The sequence below is a fragment of the Puma concolor genome, chromosome C2 (genome assembly GCF_028749965.1).
Source record: "Puma concolor isolate L17-30 chromosome C2, mPumCon1.1.hap2, whole genome shotgun sequence".
Lineage (NCBI taxonomy): Eukaryota > Metazoa > Chordata > Mammalia > Carnivora > Felidae > Puma > Puma concolor.
This window is the reverse complement of record NC_141675.1, coordinates 55623276-55648705: the sequence shown is the minus strand read 5'-3', so window position 1 is coordinate 55648705 and position 25430 is coordinate 55623276.

Sequence of the window (25430 nt, the reverse complement as noted above, 5' to 3'; positions counted from 1 at the left end):
AAACGGCTTCATGATCTGTGCAGTCCTCTGAGTGTTATCCGAGTGTTTGAAGGTTCATCGGTGAGGTGTTTGTTCTAAGGTCACTGAGCCCAACCTGCCCATCAGTTTATGAATTACATTCATAGGCCCCCATGTGTGTGGGCCAGCCTTGCAAACTGTATCATTCTGCACACGTTTGGACACAGAAACCCCTCTGCTTATTTGCGTCCTATGATTCTTGATATTCCTTTTGGGCACCCCACCAGGAGAGAAAGATGCAAATATAATCCAATTGGTAAACTCCATTAGACAAACAGTGTCTTTGAGTAGCTTGGGCTTTCTGAGAAGAAGGCTGAGCACTGTAAGTTTACTCCACTTCCCCTTCTCCTCTCCAAGATGGCAGCTCAGAAGTGGTGGTGGGTCCTCCATACAAACACACCATTCTTTTTGCCTTCTATTTCCCATTCCTGGTCACTGGAGCCCCTACCTGGCATCTACTCTTCAAACCTGGGCCTGAGAAACCATCAGTCTTTCTCAGCTGGGTCTGATGAGGTCTAATCTTCAACTTCCATTCTACCTCCTGTCCAGCTGAGCCACCCTACCCTTGCTTAGAGTCACTTTGCCCCAACCATGTTTATACCCTTCCCCTTCACCTACCACCCACACTCCACTTACCTGACCCTGCAGTTGCCCGCATTGTTTTGGGAAGAATAAGTCTGTGAGATTTCCTCCTGGCAAGAAGGAAGACTGCTCTTCCTTCACCTCTGCTCTCACCCTACCTAAAATATCTCTACATTCAACACTCTGGCCTAGACAGAGTCCCTCAGACACATTCTGTATCACCATTGGTTCCCTCTGCCTCTGTTACCTCCTTCTTCCCACAAGGATAGGCTCCTCTTTTTCTCTTTGGTCCTGACCGGGACGTACCTGTCAGGCCCTCAATCCAAAGAGTTCCAGATGGAACCCACCCTACCCTTCCTTGTAGCCTTTGAGTTCAAGGTTCAAGTTTGAAAGCGAAGAAAAAAAAATATTGTGGGACAAAACAAAAATACTTCACCATTTTTCAAAATGTGACTTCCTCATATCTATTTTCTCAGAAGCAGAATTTTTTAACTCCTTTCTAGAGCTTCTTCATCAGCTTTTAGCTCCCTAAGTTGCCAATGTGCCTTCAGCATTCCAAAGAAGACTTCTTACTATCTCATCTTAAAAAAAAACAAAACAAAACAAACCCACCTAACCAGTTCTGTGAGCTTTGATGTCAAGACAAAGCAGCCAAAGGGCTGGAGGCTGCAGAAAAGCCATGTGTAAGAATGAAATATATATTCAACTCAGAAAACAAATGACTCACAGAATTTGGCGCACATAAACGCATGTTTGGAAAATCAAGGCCCGCATTATTAATGAGGTAGACTTGCTTCATATGGCAGTGAACACACATCCATAATTACTTTAATGATCTTCAACATCACATAGGACACACCTGCAAGTTTTAAAAGGGGAGCACTGCCCTCTGAAACTCATCATATAAAACCAGTTTCATCTGGCCTCTTTTAAAAATTAATCTTCTAATGGGATTGCCTAATTGAATAAAGCTTTAGTATGACCCAATCTTATTTCAGTTTCTTTAGGAATTCAGTCCAAATACTGATGTCACTGTTGGCACAGTCATTTGCAAGGTCGGGGGGAGGGGGGTGGGGTTCGATCAAAAAGACTAAATTTCTCATTACTTATCATTTCCAGATAGTGTATGTCCATTTGAAAATTGAATGGATCTCAGGGGAAAGTTGAAGATCATTTTTAGAGCCTTATTATTGAAGACTCAAACAGATGCCAAGTAAAGAAATTTGCATAGTGACTAATATAAGCATTATTTTTAAAAAGTCCTTCCTAAGCAAGACAAATTTTAGTCAATTAAATGGATAAAATACCCACTACCTATTGTTTTTGGCGTGTTCTCTTCAATATTTACACAATAGTTCACTGTCTTCCGTGTATGACTTCAATCAAAAAGAATAAGTCTCTGCTTTGGAACCACTGTCATTTTGAAGGGGAAAAACAGAAAGAGTCATGGAAAAGTGATGAGAGCCATTGGAAAATGTAGCTATGAAGAAACTCTTGGAAAAACAGGCATAAATAGGGTAATAAACCGAGAATGTCAAGTCTACTCAAGCTCCCTAAACTTCCCTGAAACGTAATGTCATTGTTAACCAGGATATAAGATGTCACTGAGAAAACCACAGCTTTTTAGGAACTGGAGCCCCTTCAGCCTTTTTCTCTTCCCCTAATTTCAAAATCCACTTTTCTATAACAACAAAATAATAAATATTTGTGAACTACTGCAGTTCTTTGTTGGTACGCACGTCAATACACTTATCATCCACAAACTTCTGCATGTGCTTGTCTGCTTCCTCACACATACACACCCCAGATTAAAAACTAGAGCAAGGATTATGTCTTAATCTTTTTTAATCTTCCACAATTCTTATTCTCATTCTTGTAGACAATAGGTACTTAGTATTTATCAACTTGAACTGGAGTTTGCTTTAATGGTTTAAAATTTTAGCTGATATTTTCTATAGAGAAACATGGAGCTAATAGATGGTGAAACTGATACAGTCAAAAGCTTTCAAAAAAGGGAGAATTTCTAAATAAGATATTTTATTTTTATTTTAAAGTTTATTTACCTGATTTGAAAAGGAGAGAAAGCTGAGGAGGGGCAGAGAGAGAGGGAGAGAGAGAGAATCCCAACCAGGCTCTATGCTGTCAGCAAGCCCAACCAGCCCGATGTGGGCTCAGTCTCACCAGACATGAGATCAGGACCTGAGCTGAGATCAAGAGTCAGATGTTTAACTGATTGAACCACCCAGGTGCCCCTAAATAAGATCCTTTAAAACGCCATAATTTCATGGTACACTGGCATGGTGTGCAGACTAACATGGTTTTTCATCAATTCTGTTATACCTCGGTTCAGCAGAAAATTTGCTTGTAAGTCAATACGATAAATTCCCAGGGTTTTAGATGGTCTATTCAAAACCGAAAGCTGTGTTGACAAAAGGTATATCATAGAGATTGAGTGCACTGGCTTCTGATTAAATTAGTGCTGGATGAGATTCCCTGCCTTTTTTACTTTCTCACCAGTGAAGGCTCAGTGCAGGAGGCTGAATTTAATTGTTAGATCAAGTTTCAGGAAGAATGGCTGTCCTTCCAGGTTCTGCCCACTTCTCCCGCTAGGACAATTTCCTTTAATTAAAGAGATAAGTGTCTGCTTTCCTTTTCTCTTTTTTGTATCAAGAGTGGCTCAAGATTTAAGTCCTAGGACAACCAATGCACACACATGGGATAAAGGCAAACAGATACAGTTTTGATGAAGCAGAGTAACTAAAAGAGAAGGAAAGACAGGAGGGAGAGAGGGAAGGAAGGGGGAGGGAGGGAACGGGAGCAAAGAAGTGAAAGGTAGTCCAGTGAAAATGAAAAACAAAAATAGGCGGAGAAATGAGTTGTTATGAATTTAAAGACACTACCTAGGCAGGGCCAGGACTAGGTCTCTTCTTGACTTGGTTACCCCAAGCACTTAATCACACTGCCATGCCCTCTGTAGTTCTCAGAGAATGTTAGTCATGCTTTTCAAATGCTCAGTTTTGAGCATGCATGTAAATTGCCTGGGGATCCTATGAAAATGTATATTCGAAGTTAGTGAGCCTGGAGTCCGTCCTGAGAGTCTGTATTTCTCACCAACTTCCAGGCGATGCCGCTGTCACATGGGGACCAGCCTTTGACTAGTAAGGTGTTAGCTGGCACACTAAGCAAGAAACTGGTTTTCTGGTCTTAAAGTACAGAATGTGGTTCCTCAATTTTGGCACCTTTGTCCCTTGGGGCTGGATGGGTCCTTGTTGTGGGTGCCACCCTGTAGACTGTCCCATGTCCTACACTGGAGGGTGTTTAGCAGCATCCCTGTCCTCTGCCACTAGATGCCAGTAGCAAATCCTTGAGTTAGGACAATCAGACATGCCTCTAGAGACTGCTCCGTGTTCCCTGGGAGGCAAATCACCCTAGCTGAGATCCACTGAAATCAATGACATTTTGGGGCTGTTACAGGGGAAAGGCTGCTATGTAAAACGCATGCATTTTGATCAAAGCTGCCTTCTCTTTCAGTTCTTTGGCAGTCCTGACCCTTAGCCAACCTTGGCCTTCCTTTAGGAACCACAGGGGAGGAAACAGTGGTGGAAGCCTTCATGCCAACACCTCAGATGAAAACATTACGACTCGGCCAACTGCAGCCTGGCCCCCTCCAGGGAGATCTGCCATCCAAGAACCACCCCCGCCATTTGCTGCAGAGCTGGCAAGATCCGAGCATATTCCTAGCATCCAGAAGAAATAAAATCCGTCGTACCTATTTTTAGGGTTTAGTTAAGTGTTAAACTAGTAGAAATTTTCACTATTTCAGATACACTAAAATGTAGTTTTAATATCACCTACACAATGCATCTCAGAGATTCACTCCTTCCTTGCATTTAAGGAAGAAAATAGCAAATATTTTCTAGACTATTTCAGAAAACAGGAGAAGTTAGCGTGGCCTTTAGGGTGAATTTCAGTTTTTCCTTCCTGTCAAAAAGGCCAGTAAAATAATCTCTTGCATCATTTCAATGTTGTCATTTTCTTCACCACGTAACTCCCCAACTGCTCAAAGTCTGGTTCAAAATATTTTCCTTTACCTTCTTTATTTATTCCGTGTTGTTCAATTATATTGAATAAATTTAATTGAACATTTATTGGGCTCTACTAAATTACAAAATGTGTGGAAGACAAAAAATAAATAAATAAAACAGTATTTCTCATCTCAAAGAAGTTATCTATTTAGGTAAGGGAAGACTAACACAAATAAATGTCAAGTGAACAATACAAACCGTTGTAAGACTCCCTGACTCCTGAACGACGCCCAGCAGATAGAAGACTCCCAACTGATCTTTGTGGAGTGAGTGGATGAACCACTAACGCTCCAGTTTCCAAACACCATCAGAGTTGACAGATGGGGACCCACAAGGAATTATACTGGTCAGAGAAGTTTTCACCGGTGAGAACTGCAGACCTCCACCTGTACCTCTGCGCTAAGAGATGACCAAACTCTAGGTTAGCTTTTAGCAGCATAAGGTCGTGTCCCTAGGATGACCGCAGCCCCCTCCCCCCTCCACCCCATCAAAACACCTGCCTGAGAAAGCTCACGGCTGCCAGGAAAATTGGCCGCTTTTTTTAGCCAACACCCCAGGATAAGCCCAACCTCCGTTTCTTAGAGCATCTGCTAAAAGGAACTTATAATTGTGAATCCTTCCTCTCTCCCCTTGAGATGTATTGTATCTCTTACAACTCGGGAGTGTCCTTAATGACCTGAGAGCCTTTGAAATGTAACGGTATGGAAGTGTAGGGCCTCTGCCTCCCAGCCTGGGCCTAAGGAGAGAATTCTCACTTCCATCACCACCAGCTAGCACTCACAGCTGGCCTCAACACATTGATACTGCCCAGCCTTTGTCCTTTTCCACAGGAGCCCCACTCTCTTCCCCCATGCTTCCTCCGGCTACAAGGCCCAGTCACCTCCACGCAAATCAGAATGGAGCTCAGCTCTTTCCCCTCCTGTCAGTAGTTCTGAATAAAATCTGTTTTCACTGCTTTCTCTAATGGCCTCCTCTGTTTATCTCTGAAATGGTGACGTCGAGACTAGGACGACGGGCAGAATTCCCTGGTCCTCAATCTCTTTGGGCCCTTCTCTCGGTCCATTTCACAGACGTGCCAACCTCCCCACAGCCACTGTCGCCGCCCACCACCGGGTCCCATTTACCTGTCGCGTCTTTCCCCAGCCAGTGGCAGCATCTGGGGAGTGTGGTCCTGGGGCAGACTGATGGCACACCCCCGGAGGGGGTCTAGTATCTGAGGTAGCTCTGGTTGCATCTAACTCCAGGAAGTACTCAGAAACTGTGGCCCACACCAGGAGCCCCTGCTGGCAAATTAACTGAAATCCCTGCTCCTCCCAGGTGTGGTGGGACGGAAGGGCTTTCCCAGGTGGGCAGAAGTGAAAACTGCTCTTCAGGGGTCCTCCTCCCCCTCTTATCCTGGCATCTGTAGGCAGGACCAGAGATATAAAGACTCTATGGAGTTCCATTTCTACAATCTTCTCATGTAATAACAGAGGAGAATAAGATCCCGGGGTTGCTGCTACTTCCACTGCCACTCCTACTTTCTTTTTGCAAGCATACTCTGCACCAGGAATTGTTTCAAATCCTTCACAAATTGCACATCCTTCTCCCCGCATCTGCAGAGGAAGACACCGAGGCTTGAGAAAATGAAGAGTCTTACCTGAGTTTATGCAGCCAACGAAAGGGGCAGAGCTAGAATTCAAACCCACTTTAAAGATTTTTTTTCTAAATGTCTCACAAATATGCAACTAAAATTAGCCACACTCTTGTCCCTCAAACTTAAGTAAAATAGTAAGTCCGCCACCGCATTTTGTAAGATGCATTTAAAAAAATTTTTTTAAGTTTACTTATTTACTTTTGAGAGAAAGAGAGAGAGAAGGAGACAGGCAACAGAATCTGAAGCAGGCTCCAGACTCTCAGCTGTCAGCACAGAGCCTGATGCGGGGCTTAAACCCACGAACCGTGAGATCATGACCTGAGCTGAAGTCAGACGCTTAACTGACTGAGCCACCCAGGTGCCCCTCGTTAGATGCATTAAAAAAGATTTTTTTTAATGTTTATTTATTTTTGAGAGAGAAAAAGAACATGAGCAAGAGAGGGACAGAGAGAGGGAGACACAGAATCGGAAGCAGGCTCCAGGCTCTGAGCTGTCAGCACAGGGTCTGACACAGGGCTGGAACCCATAGACCTCAAGATCATGACCTGAGCCAAACTCGGATGCTTAACCAACTGAGCTATCTGGGTGCCCCTAAATGCACTGTTTAGAAAGAGATGTGTAGGGGCACGTGGGCAGCTCAGTTGGTTAACTGCCCAACTCTTGACTTTGGCTCAGGTCATGATATCACAGTTCATGAGATGGATCCCTATGTGGGGCTCTGCACTGTCAGTGAAGAGCCTGCTTGGGATTCTCTCTCTCCCTCTCTCTCTATGTCTCTTCTGCTCTCTCCCTCAAAACAAACAATAAACTTTATAAAAATTGAAAAGCTTTACATTAAAAAAAAAGAGAGAGATGTGTGCAAAATGATCAGTTTTGAGGATGCAGGTAAAGGGGTCTATGATATATAGTTAGAAATTTGTACAAAGTTCTCTGTAGACTTACCCCGATCACATTCTCTGTAAATATGGCAAGATTTCAGTAGCAATTGATTTAATATATGAAAATGGTAAGATAACATGTTATCCTAAGAGAAGCTAAAGCTTCTTCTTTTATTTGCCTCAGTTTAGTGAAAGACTAAATCAGTAAAGAGTTTTGCAAATATTGGAAGTTCCATTAGGGGGCAACATAGGGCCATCACATAACTAAGACATTATTTCACCAAAAAAATCTGATTCTTCTTTTTAACCTCAAACATTTCCAGAGCCCAAGCTTACTCCAAAAATAATATTCTGTGAATTGATTTTAAAAATTATTGCCAGGAATTGAAAATTCTGTGAAACCTTCCCAATGGAAGTGGGAGGGAAATAGAGTTTAGGAGGATAAGAACTGAAGTTGGACCTTAGGTAAATTCTTTGCCCACTTTAGGTCTTCAAGTCCAATATTTGTTAAGTAGGGCTAAAATCACCTACACTGCTTACTACAGAGGGCAGATGCTAATTTCCAATGAAACTTTATGCCTGCACATGTAAGATTTGATTAAAAGCAGTTAAAAGAGAATGAATAAAACAACTCAGCAATCCCCACCAAATTCTCTAGTGACCTGATGTAGGTCACCAGCAGAGGTCACTAAAGAAGTGATTTGCAACAACATGGATGGAACTGGAGGGTATTATGCTAAGTAAAATAAGTCAGAGAAAGACAGATATCGTATGTTTTCTCTAATATGTGGAACTTGAGAAACTTAACAGAAGACCATGGGGGAAGGGAAGGGGAAAAAATAGTTTCAAACAGAGGAGACAAACCATAAAAGACTCTTAAATACAGAGAACAAACTGAGGGTTGATGGGGGTGGGGGGAAGAGAGGGGAAAATGCGTGAGGGGCATTGAGGAGGGCACTTGTTGGTATGAGCACTGGGTGTTGTATGGAAGTGATTAATCACAGGAATCTACCCCTAAAACCAAGAGCACACTGTATACATTGTATATTAGCCAACTTGACAATAAATTATATTAGAGGAAGAGGAGGAGGAGGAAGGGGAGGAGGAGGGGGGGGGAGGGGAGGGGGAGAAGTGATTAGGTGAGACCAGGTATCTAACCTAAACCATTAAATGAATTTTCAAAGGAAGACACAGGGTGATAAAAATCTGTTTAGTATTCTCCATAGATGTTATATATTCTAGGCAGGAAATGATCCTGTTCTAAAAAATTCATCAGGTGGGGAGGAAAAACATAACCCTTTGTTAGAGTCATAATAGGGCCAACCATTGGAAAAAAACCAGAGCCTGTTCAACCTGGGTTCATCCATCTACGGAGTCAACATTTGCACATTCAAAACTTGCAGGTATCACTTGCAGGTATACACATATTTGTTTTGAAGAGAATTTTTGGAGCCAGGAAATAGTTTACTCTTAGTGACAACCATTTGACATCTCCTGACTTTTGTTCTACCACACATGAAGATGTCTCAAGAGAAATTTTAATTTTTACAACTTTAAGTATTTTTACTATTGTGCTGAAAACACATAGCTAGAAACAAAAGAATACTCATGTCTCTGGGTCCCACACAGCTCCACAAAGCTTCACTGCAGACTGTAGAATTCTGAAAGCTGACCCTCTTGCAAAGTGCAAAAGAAAGTTCTCAAGAAGCAGTGGAAGAAAGCAAAGTGGAAGAGGGAAAGTAAGAGAAGGCAAAGGGAAATATTCTACTTGTAGTCAAAGAAAATTCCATGACAGTGGTGTTGGGATAGAAAAGAGCTGTGTTTGGACACCAGAAATAAAGGCATGGAGTATGATAAATATGAATGCTATTTGGGGAAGAGTTAATACAACGTATGAAATCAGAGGTGTCCTAGACCCAGGTTCTGTTAACCCAGGAGTTTACAGACCTTTTCACAAGGCTCTTGGGTTTATGGTTAGAGGAAGTCCTAGTGTCATGTACAGCCTCCTTTGCTTAGGCTACACACACACACACACACACACACACACACACACACAAATGGCCAACTTCCCTCAAACACTGGGGCATCTGAATTTAATGCATACCAAAATTTTCAGGACAGTTTTTGCATGTAGATAGGGCTTAGCTGCCTACAATCCCTGCTAAGCCAGTCTTTCCCAAAAAAAGGCATACTTGTCCTCAATCTGGGAAAGCTGGTCATCAACTTGGTTCATGCCTCCCAGATCCCCATTTAGTGACCTGTGTGCTAGTTTCCATTGGGGTTTCCAACCACCTGAGCCCTCTCCCTGACATTAGTGTGAACCCCTTCTCAGTACATTTTTTTCTCATCACATGCCAGGCTGAAAGTCGATTTCACCACACCAGAAAACGTCAGGATTGCCCACAATGATCCAACCCTTCCAGGAAGTTTAAAAATATAAAATGTGCCTTCAGCACCAGCTCCCCAATCTCACCCACCACTTTCAGTTCTTCACTCACTCTTTCATGTACCCTCACCTGTGCCCCAGCACCAGGGACAACCCCTCTGCACCCTAGTCCTGCTGTAGGACCCCACGGAGAAGCTGAAATTGGCATCTCTGATGGACATCATCACAAGGGGATTTGCTGTGTCAGAAAATGAACTCAAAGAAGTACAGGATATACCCCATCCTCAAACTGATTACCATCAAGTGTCGATGGCAACCTCACAATTCAACAAAATGTTTTCCAGCGTGAGGAAATGTTATAAAACAACTAGATTGTCACGAATGTAGGTTTTATGTCAGTAGCTTTGTAGATAAGCCCCCAAAGTTAGGTTAGGTGAGAGCAGGAAGGTTTTCAAAGCCAAGGAAAGAAGTTCAATTGGATGTGATGGGTCACAGGCCATCGATAAAGGTTTTGGAGCAGTGAGTAAACACAAATGATGTGTGAGTTCTAATACTACCAGAATATCTGGAGGGCAAGTGTCTAAAGGCAGAAAAAACAGCTGGAAGCCTAGTATAATCCTCCAGCAGGGAAAACACGAAGGCCTAAACCAGAGAAGAGCAGAGGAGATTAAGAAATAAAAAAGAACTTGCAAAGGAAGAAGCCCCTGGAACAGGACACAGAATGGTTAAATGCAGTAAAAACAAGACTTCAACCCCTGGTTCCAGGGAGAGGAGTGGTACCGGGAGCAGAAATCCTTTTTGAGTTACATAAATTTGTTCGCAAGAGACTGAGACCCTCTGGTTTTCCCAAATAGAAATCATAGTGGCCAGAGATGTGAACCCTATTTTCCCCAGCTGTTCATTCAACAATCACTGATTTAGTACTTCTTATGTGCAAGGCATTAAAAAGTCAGAAATAGGGGCACCTGAGTGGCTCAGTCAGTTAAGCGTCCAACTTCGGTTCAGGTCATGATCTCACCTCCATGAGTACGAGCCCCATGTCAGGCTCTGTGCTGACAGTTTGAAGCCTGGAACCTGCTTCAGATTCTGTGTCTCCCTCTCACTCTGCCCCACCCCTGGTCCTGTTCTGTCTCTGTCTCTCTCTCTCTCTCTCTCTCTCTCTCTCAAAAAATAAACATTAAAAAAAATTTTTTTTAATCAGACATAATTAAATGAGGTCCAGACCTCCTAGGAATTTATCAACCAGTTCCATGACTTACAAGTAATTATTTTGGTTTCCTCATCTCTCAAATATAGAACTGCCACTCAATTTTCATCCATGATTCCCCCCATAACCAATTATTATGCAGCTATCATGATTTAAATGCATGCTCTCTTGGAGGTATCACTAGCCACTGCTAAGATGTGAATAATTTATTATGCTCCCCTTTCTAGTTGCATTGTCAAGGAGAACACAGAGCTTAAAGAACACCATTTCAAATGGAATTTCAAACATCACAGAGGACCAGAGGCAATGGTCCTTCACAGCTTTTAGCAAAAAGTATCCTTCTCTGCTCTTTCTCAAATGGAATTCTGTGCTCCAGCAGGAGCATGGGCAGTACACTAGGCTGTACTTGGAGCCACGGGTAACAGGGCACGTTATTCTGGAACATCTATTTTACTTGAAGCTTTGGGGCAATTTTATTGACCGGAAGTAGCTTATATTGAAACACCAAAAGCACTATGCAATTCAATATAAATTTTGCACAAATTTTTCATTGTAAACAGGAGAGACTTAAATTTAATGCTGGGGCACCTGGTGGTTGGGGCGTCTAAGCATCCAACTCTTGGTTTCACCCCAGGTCATGATCTTAAGGCTCGTGACATTGAGTCCCCCATCAGGCTCTGTGCTGACAGTGTGAAGCCTGCTTGGGAGTCTCTCTCTCCCTCTCTCTGCCCCTTTCCACTCATGCTTCCTACCCCACCCCCTCAAAAGTAAATAAACATTTTTTTAAAAAATAAAAATAAATTTAATGCTGGGCTGTTGGGAGCATGTGAAAGAGACCTAGGGGAAGGGAGAGGAAGGTAAATAAATTGACTCTTGGATACAGTCCAGGGTAAAGCTTGGGAATCCTGGCTTATGCACCCTAGGATGAAAAAAAAAAAAACAATTTAGGACCACTCAATGAGACCCAAAACTCAGTCTTCCTAGGCATCAGTACATTACTAAAATGTCCTTCCTTTTCCCCTATTTTCACTTTCAGTAGAACTTACATGTGCTTTATAATTCTGAGGCTATATAGGCTAGAAGTCACAAACTCAGTAACCGAAACGAAGGAGCAAGCTGTGAACCAATGACAGCGTCAGAGCTGATACTGGTGTGTGTGGGGTGAAAACAATTGTGAATATGGACACCATTGTCTGCAGACCATAGCCAACCCCCCTCCCCCAACCAGTGATGGTTCACTGGCGTGTACCAGTCAAAATGTCAAATTCAAGGTTTGTACACTCTGTCTGCTTTTGGTCTCCCCCCACCTTGCAAGGCCTTTAAAGAACTCAGGAGCCCAAATTCCTTGCCCTTTTAGGTTGTCTATGTAAATCTTGACACAAGGGAGTCATCTCCATAGTAACCCTAGATAAATCTAGACATCAGAGTGGCTTTGATCCCTTAGACAGAAATGAGAAAATTTGGTTCAAACTGCCTGACTTTTGATTCTAAAGATGATGAACTCAAAAGATAAGACAAAATTATTTAAGTCTGTCCTCTGTGGCATCTAAATAAAGTGGACAAGTGGACGTATGGTTTTCCCAGAGTTTGTCAGCTCTTGTGACTGATGGCTGAGATTTTTTGTGGCTTGGATGCAGCACCCTGGGTGTCTTCATCAGGCAACAGCTAAAACATCACACAGGTGAGAAAGGACCCCCCTAGTGAGGTTTAGAGCAGAGCAAGCCTTAATCCTCCATTTAGAAACATTTGCAGGGTAGAGAAGAGAGCAACAGCCTTCAGTGCCCACAATGAACAGGAAGAGAAACGAGCACTGGCAAAAAGTAAGGGTCTCAGAAGACTGGTTTTCCCAGACGTCTGCACTCCTTCCTATCCGTCTACTAGAAGGCCAAATTTTAGAAGCTGCTTTAACTCCCTGGAAATCTTGAGTTAGAAAAGTAAGGTGTGGGGCAGTATAACCTGATCCCTTGGCTCCCTGGGGAGCTTGCTCTCGTAGGTCCCCACATGGGTGCAGAGAGATCCAGTCTCAGAAGTTTCAGGTCTAGTCCCTGACTCCACCCTGTCCTGCCCCAGGGGATCCTGGCAGTCATTCCGGCAAGGCTGGTCTCTAGGAGTGCAAATCTCCTTCTGCTCCCGAAAAAGAAGGACCATGGGTGGGAATGGTAGGCTGACTGTGGACACGGCTTAGTTTATAACTTTAAAATATTGAGATATATGCTATGCAGCCTGCTTTCATGCTGCTGAATCTGATCAGTAATCAATTTCTAAGAAATACCAAGTCAGGGAAACATGTTAAACCAAAGCCCAGTGATGCAAGCAGCAAAAATCCAAAAAATGGAAACTCTACAGGACAAATAACAAACAAATTGCAAGAGGGAGGGGGAAAAAAGGCCACAGAAACTATAGATTAAAAGAGACTTGATGGGGCGCCTGGGTGGCGCAGTCGGTTAGGCGTCCGACTTCAGCCAGGTCACGATCTCGCGGTCCGTGAGTTCGAGCCCCGCGTCAGGCTCTGGGCTGATGGCTCAGAGCCTGGAGCCTGTTTCCGATTCTGTGTCTCCCTCTCTCTCTGCCCCTCCCCCGTTCGTGCTCTGTCTCTCTCTGTCCCAAAAATAAATAAACGTTGAAAAAAAAAAAAAATTAAAAAAAAAAAAAAAGAGACTTGAGAAACCACATTCAACCAGCTACCCTGTGCAGCCCTTCAGAAACGGAGGGAGCTGACTGTTACAGTCATTCATGAGCCGCTCGAGGTGATTTTAATACTGACTCGATATTTGGCAAATCTAAGGTATTATTGTTAACTTTTTTTTTTAAACGGTGAGATCATGAGCTGAGCTGAAATCATGAGTCCGATTCTTTTTTTTTTTTTTTTTTTTTTTTTCAACGTTTATTTATTTTTGGGACAGAGAGAGACGGAGCATGAACGGGGGAGGGGCAGAGAGAGAGGGAGACCCAGAATCGGAAACAGGCTCCAGGCTCTGAGCCATCAGCCCAGAGCCCGACGCGGGGCTCGAACTCACGGACCGCGAGATCGTGACCTGGCTGAAGTCGGGCGCTTAACCGACTGCGCCACCCAGGCACCCCTATTGTTAACTTTTTAAATATGTGGTAATAATATCAAGGTGACATTTTAAAAATTATCTTTTAGAAATATATATTGAAATGTGAATGGATGACATGATATGACATCTGGGATTTCAAATAATCTAGTGGCCGGGAGAGGAAGCGGGGGGGAGGGGGGGGGGGGATAGAGATGAACTCTGGCCAGAAATTGACCCCTGTTGAGGCTGGATCATGAGATATGACAGTTCCTGATACGACTGTCTCTAGTTGTACGTAGGTTTCCCTTCTTCCCTCCCTCCTTCCTTTCCTCCAGCCATGTCTATACATGAGACTAAAAGTAAAATAGGAGCACTTTGTGCGAATAAATGCAACGTCTTTTGATATTTGAGGAACTCAATCTTTCGAGTCAAATGCTTTCCACATGTTAAATGGAGGCATTACCTATATCAAAACATTTGCTGTATCAAGACAGTGTATGAGAGAAAGCAACTCTGAATCCAGAATGAGCTTTAATTTAAATCTCACCTTACCAGCTGGGCGACCTTGAGCAAATCATTAAACCTTGCAGAACCTCCCTGGCAGTTTTCTCACTTATCAACCGGTAATAAAACCACTTTGTTTGCTTTGTTGTGAAGATCAGCAAGAATGTTTGAAAAGTACCAGGAATGTGATAGGTTCTTAGCACACAGAGTTTACAATTGATTATAGACACTGTTGCTTTTATCATTTCTGCGAAGGTTTAAATTCTGTGAAACAGAAGACAGAATTCTTGGTTTTAAAACTTCCACAGTTCACCATTTTATTAAAGGTTTTGTTGCATTTATATGTATGACTAACTCTTCCTTTTAGTCTGAGATAGCAACTATAGAAAACAGCAAGCAGTTTAAAGTTCAATATTAAATGTTGATCTGATAATGAAATTGTCTTTGACCATCACATTTTGCCTTATTCTTACACCAGCTTCTGACTGAATATTTTCTGCGTATATACTTATCCATAAGAATAAATTTTGTCGGTTGGCATATGCAAAATTCATCAGCTCTTGGGAGTGTAAAGAACAAATGTAAAGGAGGAGTATTTATCATTAACCCCCCACACCCTGCCTCCCCTCCTGGAACATGGGAGAAGCGTCCCTTCTCCATGGAAGCCCCATCCCTCCACTGCAGTTCGGCTTCCCTCTCCTCTTTGTCTCCTCAAGGACATGACTCCATGATTTTCCCTTCTCTCCTCAGCGTCTTCTGTTTCTCCCTCACTACTGGATAAAATACAAATGATAACATCTATTTAAAGAACCCAACGGTCCCTTGACCCTAGGACCCCATTCAGCCTCTGCCACATTCTTTGGCTTTCTTTAGAGCAAAATTCTAAAGTCCTCTCTCTCTCTCTCTCCACTCCCTGGCCAACCCCTCTAATCATCTTTCATCCCCACCACTCCCAAGAAACAAGTCTTGTCAAGGACTTTCTGTCACACTCAACCCAAAGACTGGGTCTTCATCCGAACTGACCTCTCACTGCATTTTGATGCCGTTGTCCACATTCCTCCTCCTGATAAGCTTTTTTCTCTTAGGACCTGAAGCTCTTCACTCTTTCCCTATTCCAACCTCCTTTTCCTTCTTCTATACCCAGCTGCTAATCGTAGATCCCAGGCCTAAGTCTTCAGCCTTCTTCTCTTCCAGCCTTTCTGCTCCCACCAGCCCCCCACCCCAACCCCAACCCCACCATGGATCTTTTCTAGGCCCATGATTTTAAATGTTATCTATTCACTAATGACAACCTTATTTTTATCTCCAGTCCTGACTTCTCTCCTCCTTAAGTTCTGATCCCATATATACATCTTTTTAAATTCAAGTATAATTAACATAGTGTTATATAAGTTTCAGGTGTACAATATAGTGATTCAACAATTCTATACATTTCTCAGTGCTCATCACAAATAAGCGTGCTCTTAATCCCTTTTACCTATTTCACCCATTCCCTGACCACCCCCCCACCCCCCCCACCCCCCCACCCCCCCCCCACCCCCCCCACCCCCCCACCCCCCCCCCCACCCCGCACCATGCAACCACTAGTTCTCTGTATTTAAGAGTCTGGGGTCTTTGTTTGTCTCTTTTTTTCTTTGTTCCTTTCCACAAATACAATTATTTAAATAACATCCACTCCACATTTGGGTGTCTAATTGGCATCTCAAAGCTAACATTTCCAGGGGCGCCTGGGTGGCGCAGTCGGTTAAGCGTCCGGCTTCAGCCAGGTCACGATCTCGCGGTCCGTGAGTTCCAGCCCCGCGTCAGGCTCTGGGCTGATGGCTCGGAGCCTGGAGCCTGTTTCCGATTCTGTGTCTCCCTCTCTCTCTGCCCCTCCCCCGTTCATGCGCTGTCTCTCTCTGTCCCAAAAATAAATAAAAACGTTGAGAAGAAAAAAAAAAAAAAAGCTAACATTTCCAAAAGAGACTCCAAATTTTACCTAAGCCCCACCTCTTGATTATGAGCATAGAGGGGAAAAAGATCTAAGGACACCAGTTGTTTTGCAAAAGTCACTATAAAAATAATTAGGTTTGGGGCACCTGGGTGGCTCAGTCGGTTAAACACCCAACTTCGGCTCAGGCCATGATCTCGCGGTTCGTGAGTTCAAGCCCTGCGTCAGGCTCTGTGCTGACAGCTCAGAGCCTGGAGCCTGCTTGGGATTCTGTCTCCCTCTCTCTCTACCCCTCCCCCGCTCACACTCTGTCTCTCTCTCTCTCTCAAAAATAAATAAACATTACAAACATTTTTTAAATAAATAAACAAAAATATTTAGGTTCTGTAAATCATTCAACAAATATTATATTTTAGACACGGAGCTGAGTGCTGAAGATCCAAGAGGGATGAGACAAGGATCTCCACTGTTGAGAAACTCAATATAGTATATAGCCATTGCTACTTACCAGTTGTCTAAACTTGGCAACTTCTTGCCTTGGGTTTTCCTCATCTGTAGCATAATAATAATAAAAATAATAATTATACTTTTTTCATATGATCATTATGTGAACCAAATAAAATACTACAAATAAAAGTGATTTTTCCAGTGTCTGGCACATGAAAGGCACTCAATAAAGGATACCTTTTTAAAAAGTAACTAAAAGCATATATGTCCTGTTGTCTCCTGAGATTCAAAGTATCCTTCTCTTTATGCCTCAAAGGGAGACAGACATATAAAGAAATATGGAAATTATGTAATCCACTTGAGAGTAATACCTGAGTATAAATTCTGAAAGAAAATGTCCTCCAACAAAAAGCCCAAACCAAACAATTGCTACATAAACATCCACCGCATAGGACACCTTTTTCTCTATGCTTTTCCCTTTAACTTATTCATCTTTGTCTTCTGGTCATCTCTTCCCTCTCAAGTGTTTTTCATTTAAAAAGGCAGGCCAGGGGCACCCGGGTGGCTCAGTCGGTTAAGCGTCCAACTTCAGCTCAGGTCATGATCTCGCGGTCCGGGAGTTCGAGCCCCGCGTCGGGCTCTGTGCTGACAGCTCAGAGCCTGGAGCCTGTTTCAGATTCTGTGTCTCCCTCTCTCTCTGGCCCTCCCCCATTCATGCTCTGTCTCTCTCTATCTCAAAAATAAATAAAAAAACGTTATAAAAAATTAAATTAAAAGGCAGCCCATATTGAGAGGCATGTTCTTTCTTCCTCCTACACGCGAGGGATCTGTTACGTTAAAAATCTGAGGCAACAGAGTGATGGTGTTCAAACAGCAATTATGGAGAACCATAAATGAACCATATCATTTCACTTCCTGCATAAGTACTTTGCAGGCACTCCAGTTTCCACACATTAGGATTGTTCTTGCTCCCCAACCACAGGCACTGAGTCTTTAGAAGTGTGTCCTTTCTTTGGGAACACTGAGGGAGACATTACAGGTAAATGCTGTGAAACAGGGTTGTTCTACAGAGCAGTGGTACGTGTTCAGTCACTTGAGATGAGCTATTTTCAATCCTGGTTGAAAAAAGCTCAGTAATGTCATGAGCTGTTTGAAAATTCCTTTAGATGCTCTTACCAACCAAGCTAATTATTCAACCGTAGTTTCTTCTATGCCTTGTTCCAATTTTTGCTAGAGTTTAATGTATCCCATACTTAAGTCATCCACATCTCAGTCTTATAGGTTGTAAGGTTTTCTTGGAAGCACACTTAACCTTAAATTACATAGTATGCACATGAGTACTATTTTTTCTTTACCAAAATCTTTGCAGGCATGTAAATTATTGGCAAATTGAACTCCTCAAATTTCACATTAAATCCTGATGAGTGATAAAGAGTGCTATTTAAGGGTTACAGGAGAGAAACTGAAACCCAGAGACATTACTAAATCCATAACAGGGCAGGAATGGGATGATGGAAGCCGAAATAAAACGCTTTCTCCTTTTGTTTTTCCTACAGGCCTTCTTTAACCATATGCCTAGTCAGCACCCTAAACAAGGGGCAGCCTCCTGAAGATGTTCGCATTTTTCTTGAGACGGGACGACAAAGTGTCTCCAAAGGCTACATTTAGCTTTATTCACTTTCCCAGCCCTCTTAAAGCAAATGAGTGCCTCTGTGCCCCTCCTTTGATTTATTTTGGTGAAGACCTTACTGACAAGTAAACTTTCTTGTCTCTGTTCGGAGTCTATAAATAATGAATTACTGTCTTCAGAGATAAAAGGAAGGATTAGTTCACAGCAAGGTCAACAGCACATTGTAATGCTCCCTTAAGCCCACCCTTGATAGAGCATAGAAAGGGCAGGTCATGTGTCAGAAACTTCTTCATCAGGACCTGGGAGAAAAGCACCAGACTACCTCCCTTATAGAAGGGAACAGACTCAGGGAGGTTGACTTGCCTGAGCGCTCACAGCCAGCACGTGGCAGAGCTGAATTGTAACCGAGGCCGGTCCTATTCCACATCCATCCCCCTTCCCCTCTGCACCATAGAAGACAAAGCTGCTCTCCTGGAGCATCTTTGGGAGGGACATCTGGAGATCTATAATCTAACCCATCCAGATCCCCTGTTCTGGTCCAACCCTTGGGCCAGCCTCGGAAATCCATTTGCTCCTTCTGAGACACTAAGGCTTTGCCAAGGGCTACCCCAGATTAGGCTGAATTCCTGAATTTTGATGTTTTGAGTCTTTCTCAATCAAATATGAGTCAGGGTCAAATCAAAGCAAACTGGTCTTCGAAAATGGAGGGCGGTGGCACCTGGGTGGCTCAGTCAGTTAAGTGTCTGACTTCAACTCAGGTCACGATCTCACATTCATTAGTTAGAGCCCCACATCGGGCTCTCTGCTGTCAGCACAGAGTCTGCTTCGGATCCTCTGTCTCCCTCTCTCTCTGCCCCTCCCCTGCTCAATCTCTCTCTCTCTCTCTCTCAAAAAAGATTAAATAAATAAACATTTTTTTTTTAATGGGAGGGAAACAGAGGTCCTGGAAGCAGAAGGCCAAGTTTTCTGCCTGGAATCATCATTTGCTGGCAGTGAAAACATATTGCCCCACTGCTCTGAGTCCAAGTTTCCTAATCTGGGAAATGGAGATAGTAAAACCTCTGCCTATCCCACATTATTACACTGAGAATCAAAAAAGTAATGGAAATAGCCCAGGTGTCCCTCAATAAGAAAAAGGATAAAAGAAAAAAAAAAACTATGGTGTATCCACACAATAGAATATTACTCATTAACAGAAAGAAACAAATTACTGATACCTGCAACAACACAGATGACTGTCAAAAGCATTACACTAAGCGGGTGGGGGAGGGGGGAGCCAGACACAAAAGCCTGAATGACCCAATTTATATGAAGTTTTCTAGCAAGAAAAGCTAACAAGTGATGACAAAAATCAGGACAGTGGTTGCATGGGGCTGGGTGGGGGGAACTGACTGAGAAGGGACATGAGGAAACTTTCTGGGGTGATGGAAATGTTCTGTCCCTTAACAGAGTATATGCGTTTGTTAAGACTGATAGAATGCACACTTAAGACCCATGCATTTCACCATATGTAAATTGTGGCTCAATAAAAAGGATAATAGCATTTAAAATTCTATAAATAGAAAAGCTGTGGAGAGAGGGAAGATGGCGGCGTAGGAGGACGCTGGGCTCACCGCGCGTCCTGCTGATCACTTAGATTCCACCTACACCTGCCTAAATAACCCAGAAAACCACCAGAGGATTAGCAGAACGGAGTCGCCGGAGCCAAGCGCAGACCAGAGGCCCACGGAAGAGGGTAGGAAGGGCGGCGAGGCGGTGCGCGCTCCACGGACTGGCGGGAGGGAGCCGGGGCGGAGGGGCGGCTCGCCGGCCAAGCAGAGCCCCCGAGTCTGGCTTGCAAAAAGCGGAGGGGCCTGACGGACTGTGTTCCGACAGCAAGCGCGACTTAGCGGCTGGGAGGTCATAAGTTAACAGCTCTGCTCAGAAAGCGGGAAGGCTGGAGGACAAAGGGAAGGAGAGCTGCTGAGCCCCCGGACGACAGAGCTCAGTTTGGTGGGGAACAAAGGCGCTCGCCAGCGCCATCTCCCCCGCCCATCCCCCAGCCAAAATCCCAAAGAGAACCAGTTCCTGCCAGGGAACTTGCTCGCTCCGCGCAAACACCCAACTCTGCGCTTCTGCGGAGCCAAACCTCCGGCAGCGGATCTGACTCCCTCCTGCTGCCACAGGGCCCCTCCTGAAGTGGATCACCTAAGGAGAAGCAAGCTAAGCCTGCCCCTCCTGCCCCTGTGCACCTTGCCTACCCACCCCAGCTAAGACGCCAGATCCCCAGCATCACAAGCCTGGCAGTGTGCAAGTAGCCCAGAGAGGCCACCCCACCCCACAGTGAATCCTGCCCCTAGGAGAGGGGAAGAGAAGGCACGCACCAGTCTGACTGTGGCCCCAGCGGTGGGCTGGGGGCAGACATCAGGTCTGACTGCGGCTCTGCCCACCAACTCCAGTTATACACCACAGCACAGGGGAAGTGCCCTGCAGGTCCTCACCACGCCAGGGACTATCCAAAATGACCAAGCGGAAGAATTCCCCTCAGAAGAATCTCCAGGAAATAACAACAGCTAATGAGCTGATCAAAAAGGATTTAAATAATATAACAGAAAGTGAATTTAGAATAATAGTCATAAAATTAATCGCTGGGCTTGAAAACAGTATAGCTGACAGCAGAGAATCTCTTGCTACAGAGATCAAGGGACTAAGGAACAGTCACGAGGAGCTGAAAAACGCTTTAAACGAAATGCATAACAAAATGGAAACCACCACGGCTCGGATTGAAGAGGCAGAGGAGAGAATAGGTGAACTAGAAGATAAAGTTATGGAAAAAGAGGAAGCTGAGAAAAAGAGAGATAAAAATATCCAGGAATATGAGGGGAAAATTAGAGAACTAAGTGATACACTAAAAAGAAATAATATACGCATAATTGGTATCCCAGAGGAGGAAGAGAGAGGGAAAGGTGCTGAAGGGGTACTTGAAGAAATAATAGCTGAGAACTTCCCTGAAGTGGGGAAGGAAAAAGGCATTGAAATCCAAGAGGCACAGAGAACTCCCTTCAGACGGAACTTGAATCGATCTTCTGCACGACATATCATAGTGAAACTGGCAAAATACAAGGATAAAGAGAAAATTCTGAAAGCAGCAAGGGGTAAACGTGCCCTCACATATAAAGGGAGACCTATAAGACTCGTGACTGATCTCTCTTTTGAAACTTGGCAGGCCAGAAAGAATTGGCACGAGATTTTCAGTGTGCTAGACAGAAAAAATATGCAGCCGAGAATCCTTTATCCAGCAAGTCTGTCATTTAGAATAGAAGGAGAGATAAAGGTCTTCCCAAACAAACAAAAACTGAAGGAATTTGTCACCACTAAACCAGCCCTACAAGAGATCCTAAGGGGGACCCTGTGAGACAAAGTACCAGAGACATCACTACAAGCATAAAACATACAGACATCACAATGACTCTAAACCCATATCTTTCTATAATAACACTGAATGTAAATGGATTAAACGCGCCAACCAAAAGACATAGGGTATCAGAATGGATAAAAAAACAAGACCCATCTATTTGCTGTCTACAAGAGACTCATTTTAGACCTGAGGACACCTGTAGATTGAGAGTGAGGGGATGGAGAACTATTTATCATGCTACTGGAAGCCAAAAGAAAGCTGGAGTAGCCATCCTTATATCAGACAAACTAGACTTTAAATTAAAGGCTGTAACAAGAGATGAAGAAGGACATTATATAATAGTGACAGGGTCTATCCATCAGGAAGAGCTAACAATTATAAATGTCTATGCACCAAATACCGGAGCGCCCAAATATATAAAACAATTACTCATAAACATAAGCAACCTTATTGAGAAGAATGTGGTCATTGCAGGGGACTTTAACACCCCACTTACAGAAATGGATAGATCATCTAGACACCCGGTCAATAAAGAAACAAGGGCCCTGAATGAGACATTGGATCAGATGGACTTGACAGATATATTTAGAACTCTGCATCCCAAAGCAACAGAATATACTTTCTTCTCGAGTGCACATGGAACATTCTCCAAGATAGATCATATACTGGGTCACAAAACAGCCCTTCATAAGTTTACAAGAATTGAAATCATACCATGCATACTTTCAGACCACAATGCTATGAAGCTTGAAATCAACCACAGAAAAAAGTCTGGAAAACCTCCAAAAGCATGGAGGTTAAAGAACACCCTACTAACGAATGAGTGGGTCAACCAGGCAATTAGAGAAGAAATTAAAAAATATATGGAAACAAACGAAAATGAAAATACAACAATCCAAACGCTTTGGGACGCAGCAAAGGCAGTCCTGAGAGGAAAATACATTGCAATCCAGGCCTATCTCAAGAAACAAGAAAAATCCCAAATACAAAATCTAACAGCACACCTAAAGGAACTAGAAGCAGAACAGCAAAGGCAGCCTAAACCCAGCAGAAGAAGAGAAATAATAAAGATCAGAGCAGAAATAAACAATATAGAATCTAAAAAAACTGTAGAGCAGATCAACGAAACCAAGAGTTGGTTTTTTGAAAAAATAAACAAAATTGACAAACCTCTAGCCAGGCTTCTCAAAAAGAAAAGGGAGATGACCCAAATAGATAAAATCATGAATGAAAATGGAATTATTACAACCAATCCCTCAGAGATACAAACAATTATCAGGGAATACTATGAAAAATTATATGCCAACAAATTGGACAACCTGGAAGAAATGGACAAATTCCTGAACACCCACACTCTTCCAAAACTCAATCAGGAGGAAATAGAAAGCTTGAACAGACCCATCACCAGCGAAGAAATTGAATCGGTTATCAAAAATCTCCCAACAAATAAGAGTCCAGGACCAGATGGCTTCCCAGGGGAGTTCTACCAGACGTTTAAAGCAGAGATAATACCTATCCTTCTCAAGCTATTCCAAGAAATAGAAAGGGAAGGAAAACTTCCAGACTCATTCTATGAAGCCAGTATTACTTTGATTCCTAAACCAGACAGAGACCCAGTAAAAAAAGAGAACTACAGGCCAATATCCCTGATGAATATGGATGCAAAAATTCTCAATAAGATACTAGCAAATCGAATTCAACGGCATATAAAAAGAATTATTCACCATGATCAAGTGGGATTCATTCCTGGGATGCAGGGCTGGTTCAACATTCGCAAATCAATCAACGTGATACATCACATTAACAAAAAAAAAGAGAAAAACCATATGATCCTGTCAATCGATGCAGAAAAGGCCTTTGATAAAATCCAGCACCCTTTCTTAATAAAAACTCTTGAGAAAGTCGGGATAGAAGGAACATACTTAAAGATCATAAAAGCCATTTATGAAAAGCCCACAGCTAACATCATCCTTAACGGGGAAAAACTGAGAGCTTTTTCCCTGAGATCAGGAACACGACAGGGATGCCCACTCTCACCGCTGTTGTTTAACATAGTGCTGGAAGTTCTAGCATCAGCAATCAGACAACAAAAGGAAATCAAAGGCGTCAAAATTGGCAAAGATGAAGTCAAGCTTTCGCTCTTTGCAGATGACATGATATTATACATGGAAAATCCGATAGACTCCACCAAAAGTCTGCTAGAACTGATACATGAATTCAGCAAAGTTGCAGGATACAAAATCAATGTACAGAAATCAGTTGCATTCTTATACACTAACAATGAAGCAACAGAAAGACAAGTAAAGAAACTGATCCCATTCACAATTGCACCAAGAAGCATAAAATACCTAGGAATAAATCTAACCAAAGATGTAAAGGATCTGTATGCTGAAAACTATAGAAAGCTTATGAAGGTAATTGAAGAAGATTTAAAGAAATGGAAAGACATTCCCTGCTCATGGATTGGAAGAATAAATATTGTCAAAATGTCAATACTAACCAAAGCTATCTACACATTCAATGCAATCCCAATCAAAATTGCACCAGCATTCTTCTCGAAACTAGAACAAGCAATCCTAAAATTCATATGGAACCACAAAAGGCCCCGAATAGCCAAAGTAATTTTGAAGAAGAAGACCAAAGCAGGAGGCATCACAATCCCAGACTTTAGCCTCTACTACAAAGCTGTCATCATCAAGACAGCATGGTATTGGCACAAAAACAGACACATAGACCAATGGAATGGAATAGAAACCCCAGAACTAGACCCACAAACGTATGGCCAACTCATCTTTGACAAAGCAGGAAAGAACATCCAATGGAAAAAAGACAGTCTCTTTAACAAATGGTGCTGGGAGAACTGGACAGCAACATGCAGAAGGTTGAAACTAGACCACTTTCTCACACCATTCACCAAAATAAACTCAAAATGGATAAAGGACCTGAATGTGAGACAGGAAACCATCAAAACCTTAGAGGAGAAAGCAGGAAAAGACCTCTCTGACCTCAGCCGTAGCAATCTCTTACTCGACACATCCCCAAAGGCAAGGGAATTAAAAGCAAAAGTGAATTACTGGGACCTTATGAAGATAAAAAGCTTCTGCACAGCAAAGGAAACAACCAACAAAACTAAAAGGCAACCAACGGAATGGGAAAAGATATTTGCAAATGACATATCGGACAAAGGGCTAGTATCCAAAATCTATAAAGAGCTCACCAAACTCCACACCCGAAAAGCAAATAACCCAGTGAAGAAATGGGCAGAAAACATGAATAGACACTTCTCTAAAGAAGACACCCGGATGGCCAACAGGCACATGAAAAGATGTTCAGCGTCGCTCCTTATCAGGGAAATACAAATCAAAACCACACTCAGGTATCACCTCACGCCAGTCAGAGTGGCCAAAATGAACAAATCAGGAGACTATAGATGCTGGAGAGGATGTGGAGAAACAGGAACCCTCTTGCACTGTTGGTGGGAATGCAAAGTGGTGCAGCCGCTCTGGAAAGCAGTGTGGAGGTTCCTCAGAAAATTAAAAATAGACCTACCCTATGACCCAGCAATAGCACTGCTAGGAATTTATCCAAGGGACACAGGAGTACTGATGCATAGGGGCACTTGTACCCCAATGTCCATAGCAGCACTCTCAACAATAGCCAAATTATGGAAAGAGCCTAAATGTCCATCAACT